Genomic DNA, 12,060 nt, shown 5'->3' on the forward strand with positions numbered 1-12,060 from the left:
TTCATTTAATATTATGTATTTTCAACCCTTCAGTGTGAAATGGATTAAATATCCCTGTCAATGCGCCATAAGATAATGATTGGTAGTGATTTTTATCACTCTACTAAAAGAAAAATTCAGAAAACGCTGATGAGAAGGCTCTTATTTTCGTATCTATTCCACTTCTGTTGCTCTCTACCAAGACGTTGATCGAATTTGGCTCCTCGACGGGTCTACACCATTTTTCAACCCATTTGTCGTTTGTTTTGTTTTTGCCATGTTTCGTCAACACCAGATGCTTCTCGACATCCGTCGCTTGCGGCTATGGGGCCAGCTGTTTGCCACCTGTGGGGGTGAAACAATAGCGTCGAGGCAGAGGTGGAAGGGGAACAGGAGGGAGGACAACAACTACAAAGTGAAATTGGCCATTGAAGGGGTATTTTACCTTGCAAAAAGAAAGCAGATGTGACTTTGCCTTTGTGTTTTCACAGTTTGCATCTCTTCTCACTCAAACAAACCTTTCGATCACACCCCAAGAATACAAAAAGGCCTCATGGGACTCAAAATCCCTCTTCAAGACGGACAGATTCAAAGCTTGAATGGTAAAAGTGGCCATCGCACTGCACTGTCTGTCATCAACATTTGTGTTGTCAGGGCATTTTTCCACTCAGGGTTTAGCTTGTCAGAATCCAAAGTAATATAGACTACAGGCAACTAAAACTCACTCAGGGTTTAGCTTGTCAGAATCCAAAGTAATATAGACTACAGGCAACTAAAACTGCTGAGTCCAAAGCTCTCTACTCAGACCGAGCTTAAACAAACCAGAGGTCAAAAGCTTAAAAGTACGGATACAAATGTATCTTATAAGAAGGGGCACGCAAGTGAGCAAGTAAAGGTAGGATAGAGAAATAGAGGCTGAGAAACAATACAAAAGTCACACAGAAAATATCACTTCGACAACGAAGACGCACGAAGGCCATGTTTGCATTGCACTGATTTGGGCAGTTTACAACATTTTGCTGCTCCGTCATTGGTCAGTGGTTAGTCGTTAGTCATTCTTTCAATCCAAACCGTCGGTCAGCCTGACATGTAATTTTAATTGCCTTTCCTTCAGTCAATTCTCCATCCCCTTCATTTAACGAACACATTGCCAATCCACTGAACTGTGTGCTAGTGGCTGCCCGCTGCCGCTAAAACCGCTAAAATAACAAAAAATTGCACTTTTGGTTTACCTCAACCAGAATGTTGTATTGTTGCCAAAAAGAAAAAAGAAAAAAAAACACATGGACAGTTCTCACAAACCTTTTCACGGTGTGTGAGACGTCATTGAAAGGTAAACAAGTGGGGTGCGTGCAGTCCTCAATGTCATGCAAAAACTCCAGTGGGTAAAATTTCTGTTTCTGCAATGTTCACTCATGGCATATGCTCTCTTTCACCTTGATTTGTATGCAGAAGGGATGCTGCGAGGATATGCTGGGAAAGCACTCCCTTTCAATGCAGCGAGAGTGCACTCGGATACTCACGCACCCGCTCAAAATCAAGCAAAATACCAAAATAAAGAAAATTCTACCCATGCACAAAATTAGACTTCACTTTGCGCTAGTCTTGTCCCCGGAATGAAAATAAGGTCTGTGGTGTCTGTTCCCAGTGGTGAGTGTAGGGGTTAGAGCACACTAAACTGGACAATTTCACGTGTGCAAAGAAAGCAAGCATGAAAGTGTAAAAGCTAATTCAAAAAAAGCAATTAAAAACAAACACAACTAACCGTGACGATGGAATACACTACGCCATTTACAACGGGGGGGGGGGGGGGCACAAATGCATGAGCAGAGTCACAACGGAAGAAAGACAGTCAACACAAGATCTGACCTACACATGGCGAAACAATACTGTGGGTTTAATATTGTATCGCATCACACCTTTCTGCTTGATGTCTTCTGTTTACTGAAGAATATGGGAAGTAAATGTCAGGCGGCTATGCATCCTCTCTCTTCTTTCTCGCTGATCTGTCACCCCACCACACACTTCTACTCATTGCTATTTATATATATATATATATATATATATATATATATACAGTAATGTCTCGTTATATCGATATTCAAGGGAGTCCGAAAAAATATCGATATAACCGGGACTATCGATATATCCGACCCTGTTTGCATGTAATTTTCTCCGTGCGTGCATAGAAATAGTATGGATATAACCGGGACTATCGATATATCCGATATCGATATAACGAGACTTTACTGTATATATATATATATATATATATATATATATATATATATATATATATATATATATATATATATATATATATATATATATATATATATATATATATATATATATATATTTCAATCCTTTTGCAATCGCAAATTCTCATATTTGCTCATTTAATGTGACACTGATTGAAATTTTGTGTCTCTTTTATCACTTTATATTGGGGGGTGATTGTTTCACTTTTTTTTCAAAACTGAAGGCATCCAAAAATGTTATTGCCTGTACTTTAATTTCTGCTCTATAAATAGCTAATTTGAATCCCACCATGACACTTGAGAAGAGACATCGGCATTATACATTTAAATCTTTAACAACTAACAAAATTAATTTGTGAAGCTTAGCATTTGATTAATTCATCTATCAACAAAATTAAAAGTATGATTGATCTTAATGCGTTTGAAAGATGTTACGCATATTAAAAGCAGTCTAGAGAGAAAAATAACATTTAAATAATTTAATAATAAGCTATGGGACAATTAATTTATTTACAGTAGGTAATAAAAATGACCAGTCTGCATTTTCCGAAACGCAAATGCGGTCCCAGTTTTGAGCGGAGATAACCGAGCCACCATCTTAACTGTTCTCGCAGCCGATTTTCTTCATTAACGCCAACGTTCCCCATCTCCATGACTCACAGCGTGAGGAACGATGACAAGTGTGCATTTTCCGACTAATTGGGAAGCACTGACCTGGTGTGGCCCATCTGATAAATGCCACATTAAGGACGCTAATGCGAGTTGACAGAAAGCAGTGTTGAACATTCAGACCGTGATCACCGCCACACTGAGCCATGGGCTTTTTTGAGCTGCAGCGTATGCACACGCAAGCCTTTTACATGGATCACTGCTCAGTCGGATTGGTGGGGACTTCGTTGCCCTTACATTTCTTTTGGTTAATTTAAATTAGTAAATTGGGGAGAGCGTCATGACTGCCATTTGTGCTTTTTTGACATGAATTGTCCTCAGGGCTGGAGTTGGAATCTGTCACAGCAGAAATTGGGTGTTAGGTGGGCTATAACCTGGACTGGTAGTTTAAAAAATGTGTGACTTCTGCCAGGCAATTGACAAAGCAATTGTCAATTTCGATTGTTTTTATTAGAAAGACGATTCAAAGCAGGCCGCTCAAACTCATTTTTTATTGTTTCAGTCCCTGTAATGAGTTGTTTGGTAACAAAAAATTGTTGCAATGTCACTTATTTATTAAACATGAGATGGAAAAAAATGGACTCTTGTACTGAAATAAAATATTCTGTGCAAAATAAAATATTCCGTGCAAGATTCCATTCGAGGCGCACTGTGTTCCCGTTAGCTCCTTTTAGTGCGCTTTGATTACCTGCACACAAAACACAACTCCAGAATAACGTGCAGCTAAATGTCGGCCTTCCGCCGCAATGACAACAGGAAGCTACCGCACTGCTGACACGTCATCAAGAGGTTGAAGTTCACCCCATCGTAGCTATTCGATATGTTTCATGGCAACGCGTAATACATTTATGTCACCCATGTTCATCTTGTGCAGTCGCCCTGCCATTAATTTTATGACTGTGCCAAACAAGTGTGTAGAACACCCGAAAAACAGACATTTTTTACATCAAGTGCAACATGGAGGTCAAAGCACCAGTTGATATGTTGTGATCTTCTTTACTTCAGCGAAGTGTTTTTTTTGCCCTCACAGATGCACCATGACGAAGACATACGTGCCTATGTTTGTGAGCCAGAGAGATACGTCAACGGCTGACAAATGATGGAGCATAGAGCAAAATCCTGAGCAGATGGGGGACTCAGCGCCGGCCCGTCTATTCTTTGTACTGTGTCATTTCCGGGCATAATGTGCTCACGCGAACATGGTGGTTGGGTGCCACTACAGCACACTTTGAATTCAAAACAAAAAGTCTATATGTCATGTTGTCCAATTTATGGATATGATATTTGTCATGAATTGGTGGTGGTGATACAGGTGGCACAGTCAATTAATTCAGTTGAGAAAAGAAATAAACTATGGTGAGTTAGGAAATTGTGGTAGAATTTGGATAGATTGACATTTTTTTCTGCTGTTTACATCTTTACGTAGAGGAAGTGTGCTGAAACAATCCACCCACACCTTCAAACACACCCACATCACAAGGATGCTATTGCACATCAGTGACGTTTCAAAATTCCTGCCAACGATTAAAGCAGACAGATGAGACTTGAGCTGACCTTTCTCATTAAAAGTTTTTTTTTTCCTCCATCAATTCTGAAAGTGACATTTTTAATAGTTTCTCTCCTTCAGAGAGACAAGAAAAAAAGAAAGAAAGGACAGCCTTGGTAGAGCCTCAGCAGCAGTCCAATACCTCCAGTTAAATTGCTTGGACATTGGGATGGAACAGTGACAGCAATATTGTGATATCGCGACCTTAAAATGCCTGTACAGTCTCAAAATATTTTAACTACGTCCAGGCAGGCAATGCGGGTTCACTTGAGACTCTGGAGATGTGGACGATAATAATATGAATGGAAATGATCGGCAGTCGTGGAAGCATTCCACCTTTTGAGTTTCAACAACCTAAAGAGAGGCACTTCTATCAAAAATGGAGGAATGTTTGGGTGTGTTTGGCCGTACATCTAATTTAGTGACAGATACCTTGACATCGCATCCGCAAAATTGTAGTGCGAAATACCAAATGTGAGGGTCACGACAGTGATTGATGATGTCACCTTGTGTGTAGGAAAAGCTACGAACTTTTCAAACTTTGGAGGAAAGCCCAGAGTGTTTGGATGATTCAGTTTATCAATGTCATGATGGAGGGATGCAATACATTCTGATGAATGTCGAGCTCACGTAATGCATTTCATGTCTTTGTTACAGTCAGACGGAAACGATGAAAAGGCTTCGCTCTTGTCTCTTTGAGGTAGGAAGTCTAAACATTGATTTAGTTCAAGGGTGTTAAAACTCATTTTTTTATAGCGGACGACATTGTAATTACGGTTTCCTCTCGAGGCCGTTATGTATTTGAGAAAGCCATTAACTCATTCCCTGCCATTCACACATTTATTTGGGAATTGAAAATATCACGCTGAGCGCCATTTCCCGAATTTGTTCGTGTTTTGTTTTTTCTTGTTTGGGTGCCGATAAAGCGCTGACCGTGGCCTCTGGCAATGCTTGTTTTTCTTTTCCACAAGGTGGCAGTATTTCCCTTTTTTCCATGTTAGCACTTGGTCCCAGCTTCAGCTGTTGTTAAAGCCCTTTATAAACCATTATGTATGTATTGCATTGTATTTTGGACAGCCACCCTCATTTCAAGCTCATATAACTCCAGACCCATATAATTTAGAAATGAACTCTTTCTTTCCTGATGAAAGAAGAGAGTCTAAGGTTTCTTACGCTGCTTTAAATGTTTATGTAATCCTAAAACTCAATAATCTGTGCGTCCTGGAATTCGAGTGATAATGACAAAAAAAACCTGGTACTGGAGAAGTCACATTTTTGCATGTCTGGCGGTGAATGAGTTAAAATGTTTAATCCCCTCCACATATGACATATAGAGCGCACAACATATTAATACATGACTAGTTTTCAAATTTGAAGTTAAAAATAATGACTTGTGGTTTACATCGGATAATTTGATTTTTTTTTTCCCCTCCATGAGTCGTCACCTTACCGTGGTGGAGGGGTTTGTGTGTCCCAATGATCCTAGGAGCTAGGTTGTCTGGGGCTTCATGCCCCTGGTAGGGTCACCCATGGCAAACAGGTCCTGGGTGAGGGACCAGACAAAGTACGACTCAGAAGACCCCATATGATGAAAAAGATAAATGGATTCAGTTTTCCCTTGCCCGGACGCGGGTCACCGGGGCCTCTCTCTGGAGCCAGGCCTGGTGATGGGGCTCGTTGGCGAGCGCCTGGTGGCCGGGCCTACACCCATGGGGCCCGGTCGGGCTCAGCCCGAAGAGGAAACGTGGGTCCCCCTTCTCAAGGGCTCACCACCCATGGGAGGGGCCAGAGGGGTCGGGTGCAATGTGAGCTGGGCAGCGGTCAAAGGCAGGGGCCCTGGCGGTCCGACCCTCGACTGCAGAAGCTAGCTCTGGGGACGTGGAATGTCACCTCTCTTACAGGGAAGGAGCCTGAGCTGGTGCACGAGGTTGAAAAGTTCCGACTAGACATAGTTGGGCTTGCCTCCACACACAGCCTGGGTTCCGGTACCAGCCCTCTCGAGAGGGGTTGGACTCTCTTCCACTCTGGAGTTGCCCACGGTGAGAGGCGTAGAGCAGGTGTCGGCATACTTATTGCCCCCCGACTCGCCGCCTGTACATTGGGATTCACCCCAGTAGACGAAAGGGTTGCTTCCCTCCGCCTTCAGGTGGGGGGACGGGTTCTGACTGTTGTCTGTGCATATGCACCAAACAGCAGTTCAGTGTACCCATCCTTTTTGGAGACCTTAGGGGGTGTGCTGGAGAGCGCTCCCCCTGGGGACTCCCTTGTTCTGCTGGGCGATTTCAATGCGCATGTGGGCAATGACAGTGGGACCTGGAAGGGCGTGATTGGGAGGAATGGCCCCCCCGATCAGAACAGGAGTGGTGTCTTGTTATTAGACTTCTGTGCTCAACACGGATTGTCTATAACAAACACTTTATTCAAACATAAGGGTATCCATATGTGCACGTGGCACCAGGACACCCTTGGTCGCAGTTCGATGAATGACTTTATAGTTGTATCATCGGATTTGCGGCCTCATGTTTTGGACACTCGAGTGAAGAGAGGGGCGGAGCTGTCAACTGATCACCACCTGGTGGTGAGTAGACTCAGTTGGTGGGGGAAGATGCCAGTCCGACCTGGAAGACCCAAACGTGTTGTGAGGGTTTGTTGGGAACGTCTGGCAGAATCCCCTGTCAGAAGGAGTTTCAACTCCCACCTCCGGCAGAACTATACACATGTCCCGGGGGAGGTGGGGGACATTGAGTCCGAATGGACCATGTTCCGTACCTCCCTTGCTGAGGCGGCAAATCAGAGTTGCGGCCGTAAGGTGGTTGGTGCCTGTCGTGGAGGCAATCCCCGTACTCGCTGGTGGACACCAGTAGTAAGGTATGCCGTAAAGCTGAAGAAGGAGTCCTACCGGGCTTATATAGCCTGTGGGACTCCTGAGACAGCTGACACGTATCGACTATCCAAGCGGAATGCAGCCTCGGTGGTCGCCGAGGCAAAAACACGGGCATGGGAAGAGTTCGGTGAGGCCATGGAAGCCGACTTCCGGACCGCTTCGAGGAAATTCTGGTCCACAATCCGGCGTCTCAGGAGGGGAAAGCAGTGCACCACTAACACTGTGTACAGTGAGGGTGGGGCGCTGCTGACTTCGACTCGAGACGTCGTGAACCGGTGGGCAGAGTACTTCGAAGACCTCCTCAACTCCACCAACACGCCTTCCTTGGAGGAAGCAGTGTCTGGGGACTCCGAGGTGGGCCCTCCGATCCTTGTGACTGAAGTCACCGAGGTGGTTAAAAAGCTCCTGGGTGGCAAGGCCCCGGGGGTGGATGAGATCCGACCGGAGTTCCTAAAGGCTCTGGATGTTGTGGGGCTGTCCTGGCTGACACGCCTCTGCAACATTGCGTGGTTATCGGGGAGAGTGCCTCTGGATTGGCAGACCGGGTGGTGGTCCCCCTTTTTAAAAAGGGGGACCGGAGGGTGTGTTCCAACTACAGAGGGATCACACTCCTCAGCCTCCCTGGAAAGGTCTATTCAGGGGTCCTAGAGGGGCGGGTCCGTCGGAAAGTCGAGCCTCAGATTGAGGAGGAACAGTGTGGTTTTCGTCCCAGCCGCGGAACAGTGGACCAGCTCTACACCCTTAGCAGGGTCCTCGAGGGCGCATGGGAATTTGCCCAACCACTCTACATGTGTTTTGTAGACTTGGAGAAAGCGTTTGACCGTGTCCCTCGTGGAGTTCTGTGGAGGGTACTTCGGGAGTATGGGGTACAGGAGCGGCTGATACGGGCCGTTCGGTCCCTATATGACCGATGTCAGAGTCTGGTTCGCATTGCCGGCAGTAAGTCGGAACCGTTTCCAGTGAGGGTTGGGCTCCGCCAAGGCTGCCCTTTGTCACCGATTCTGTTCATAACCTTTATGGACAGAATTTCTAGGCGCAGCCGAAGCGTTGAAGGTTTCCGTTTTGGTAGCCTCAGTATAGCATCTCTGCTTTTTGCAGATGATGTTGTACTGTTGGGGCCTTCAAGTGAAGCTCTCCAACTCTCGCTGGAGCGTTTCGCAGCCGAATGTGAAGCGGCTGGGATGAGAATCAGCACCTCCAAATCTGAGACAATGGTTCTCAGTCGGAAAAGGGTGGAGTGCCCTCTCCGGGTCGGGGAGGAGATTTTGCCTCAAGTGGAGGAGTTTAAGTATCTGGGTGTCTTGTTCACGAGTGAGGGTGAAAGGGATCGAGAGGTCGACAGGCGGATCGGTGCGCCGTCTGCCGTGATGCGGACTTTGTACCGATCTGTCGTGGTGAAGAAGGAGCTGAGGCAAAAAGCAAAGCTCTCAATCTACCGGTCGATCCATGTCCCAAACCTCATCTATGGTCACGAGCTATGGGTTGTGTCCGAAAGAACGAGATCCCGGATGCAAGCGGCCGAAATGAGCTTTCTCCGTCGGGTGTCCGGGCTCTCCCTTAGAGATAAGGTGAGAAGCTCGGTCATCCGGGAGGGGCTCAAAGTCGAGCCGCTTCTCCTCCACATCGAGAGGAGTCAGATGAGGTGGCTCGGGCATCTGATTAGGATGCCCCCGGGACGTCTCCCTCGTGAGGTGTTCCGGGCATGCCCCACTGGCAGGAGACCCCGGGGACGACCCAGAACACGCTGGAGAGACTATGTCTCCCAGCTGGCATGGGAACGCCTCGGGATCCGCCAGGACGAGCTGGAAGAAGTGGCTGGGGAGAGGGAAGTCTGGGCTTCCCTACTGAAGCTGCTGCCCCCGCGACCCGACCCCGGATAAGCGGCAGAAGATGGATGGATGGATGGATGGATGGATGGATGGAATTTGAAATTTTGGTTTGAACTTAAGCAAGCATCGTGGAATTTCACGTTTGATTTGCTTGCACGGGCCAAATAAAACGATGTGTCAGGCCAGATTGGGGCCATAGTCCTTGACTTTGAATTTTAAATTATTGAATTGATTTTAAATCAATCGCCACAGAGTAGGATAAAATATCATTCACACGAGACTAACATTTTTTTAAATTCAACCCCGCACAATAGAATGTGTGCGGTTAAGAAAAAAAAATGTTTGTGACAAAGAAGGATGTGGTGGCGGCTGTATGTCATTACTGTTAACATCCGCATAAATCGAAATAAAGGCCTGAATTGATATTTCACCCAGCAACAGGTCCAACTTCAGTGCTGACCCGGCTCTCCCGCCGGACTCAATAGCTCACTGTTAATTTGCATACATGAATGATAATCACGAATATGTAGCAACTATGCAAAATACACCATTGCTGATTGATCGGATGATTGATTGATGTTGTCTCCATTGGTTGTCTCCAACTCCCATGAGCCACCGTTCCAACGACATCACCTTGTCAAGGCCATTGCAGTTGATTGACAAGTGTATACGTACCGTCCATAAGCACATCTGGACATTTATTGAAAAATGACCTGAAACAAGACAGCAATTTGGGTTTGCTCTACAAACTGATATGCATAACTGTATATTAACATATGCATTAGAGAAAGACACATACTGATTATTGAATCCGCTGAGGGATTTCTGACCGAATAGACACACACACACACAACACGTAAACACAATGTACATACATCTATTTCACTCTGAAACCAGAGAAGAATTTGGCCTTGTCCTGACAGTAGTAGGGAGGGCAACGGAGGTGAGTGGGAGTTGATTGAGTTTGCTCAGCGACCGCCCATGGGATTGAAGACAATATTACAGGACACACGCACACGCTCCCACTCTCTCCCAGTCTCTGTCTGTCTGTCTGTCTGTCTGTCTATCTGTCTCTCTCTCTCTCTCACCCTTCCACTACCAACACTTGAAGTTCAGACCGCAATCATACATTTAATCAGAGCTAATTTTTTGGGTAGTGAACATATGCGTGGCAAGGCAGTTTTATTTATTCAGCACATTTGATACAACGTGCTCGGTTACGACCTCAACGTTTTTTGTCATCCTTCGCACCAAAACAATTTCTTGCTCCAATTTACCCTGCTAGGTCTTGAATCTGTGCTATAGACATTTTTTCTCCTTAAAGAGTTATGAAATTCAAATCACTTTGGCCCTTTACTATATGGTAAGATTTATTTAACTCATTCACTGCCAGACGATGTGCAAATATGTGTCCAGCCAGGGTTTTTGTCATTTTCACGCAAGTTGTACAACTCACAGAATATAGAGTTTTAGGAATACCTAAACATTCAATGCAGCGTAAGAAACCTTAGACTCTCTTCTTTCATCAGAAAAAAAAGTATTTAGTTTGAGCTCACTTGGCTCTAGAGCAGTGGGTCTTAACCTGGGTTCGATCCTTCCCCACAGAGGTCCACCCCTCAGTCTAGACTGCAGTTAGTAGGAACAGTCATTGGAAGAAGGGTTCGGTGAATTAGCATATGAAACTGGTGGGGTTCGGTGCCTCCAACAAGATTAAGTACCACTGCTCTTCAGTTATCTGCATTGAAAGTGGGGGTGGCTGTACTGAAGGCAGATACTCCCCCTTCGTGGGAGGGAAAGACATTGCCAGTGGTCCCACCGAAGCTTCAAACGCACCTCCCCGCAAGAATAAACAAAACGTGAACAAATTCGGAAATGGCGCTCTACGTCATGCTTTTCAATTTCGGAATAAATTTGGGAATGGCAGAGAATGAGTTAATGACAGAAACTGAATACAGAATAAGATAAGATCTATCCAGAAAATTAAATTCCGATCCATATGGATCCATTAGCTTAATATCGCCTGCGTAAATTCCCAATTCCCAACATATACCAAAAACGTGAAGTTACACATTCAGATTCATTTGAGGCCTTTTCTAAATATGGATAGAAATTTGGATCAAATATCTGCCGGTGAGATGCTCGTCAATCCAAGCTTGTCTGATTTAAGTACATCGATGGGTGCTCTTATTCCCAAACAACACATTTCATTGAATATGTCAATATGACATAAATACGTTGATATCTAAATCTGCTGTTTGTCTTCTATGTTTGTGGAGAATTGTATTGCACAAAGAAACAGAAAAAAAAATCAGCGGCCATTAAATTGGAATTACCTACGTTGGACGAATGAGACACGCATGTTGTTTGTGTTAGTAAACACGTCAGAAGCCTCTTGTCCGCCACAAACTCTCTATAACTCTGAAATGACATATTTGAAGTTACCTTTCCTCTCAGGGCCTCTCTGCCGCACATATCACCCTCTCCGTCACATAAAGGGTGAATGTCGAGGTCGCTTTCGGCAGATCTGCCCTGACAATTGAATCAGCCAGATGCTTGGCGCACGGGAAACCAACACCACGCTGATTTTATTTGGGGTGCAATAGTATGTCGTACAGAATACCGCAAAAGAAAGTGCCTTGACCACATTTGTGTAAAGAAACGTTTGGAAACACAACAGAAATATATGCAACACCAAAGTGCAAATGACTAACGAGTCAATATAACTGGATTGAATTAGGATGAATTCCATTTGTCATATTTTTTTCCACAAAGAACAGTACACATATACCAATAATAAAGTCATTTTCATTCAAGGACCCGGAGAAAACCCATGTGGGCCCAGGGACAATATGCAGGCTTCACACATGGAGGACAGAGCCGGGATCGAACCCA

General features: G+C 44.9%; 1 long non-coding RNA gene across 1 annotated transcript; it reads left to right on the forward strand.

The window, feature by feature from the left end:
- The first annotated feature begins 274 nt into the window (after window positions 1–274).
- LOC148897974 (uncharacterized) lies at window positions 275–4,054 on the forward strand. The gene is made up of 3 exons (XR_016114986.1): window positions 275–394; window positions 471–581; window positions 3,940–4,054. It is a non-coding gene; the product is annotated as an uncharacterized LOC148897974 (long non-coding RNA).
- Window positions 4,055–12,060: the final 8,006 nt, after the last annotated feature.

The sequence above is a fragment of the Hippocampus bargibanti genome, linkage group LG05 (genome assembly GCF_051943395.1).
Source record: "Hippocampus bargibanti isolate YZ-2025 linkage group LG05, ASM5194339v1, whole genome shotgun sequence".
NCBI lineage: Eukaryota > Metazoa > Chordata > Actinopteri > Syngnathiformes > Syngnathidae > Hippocampus > Hippocampus bargibanti.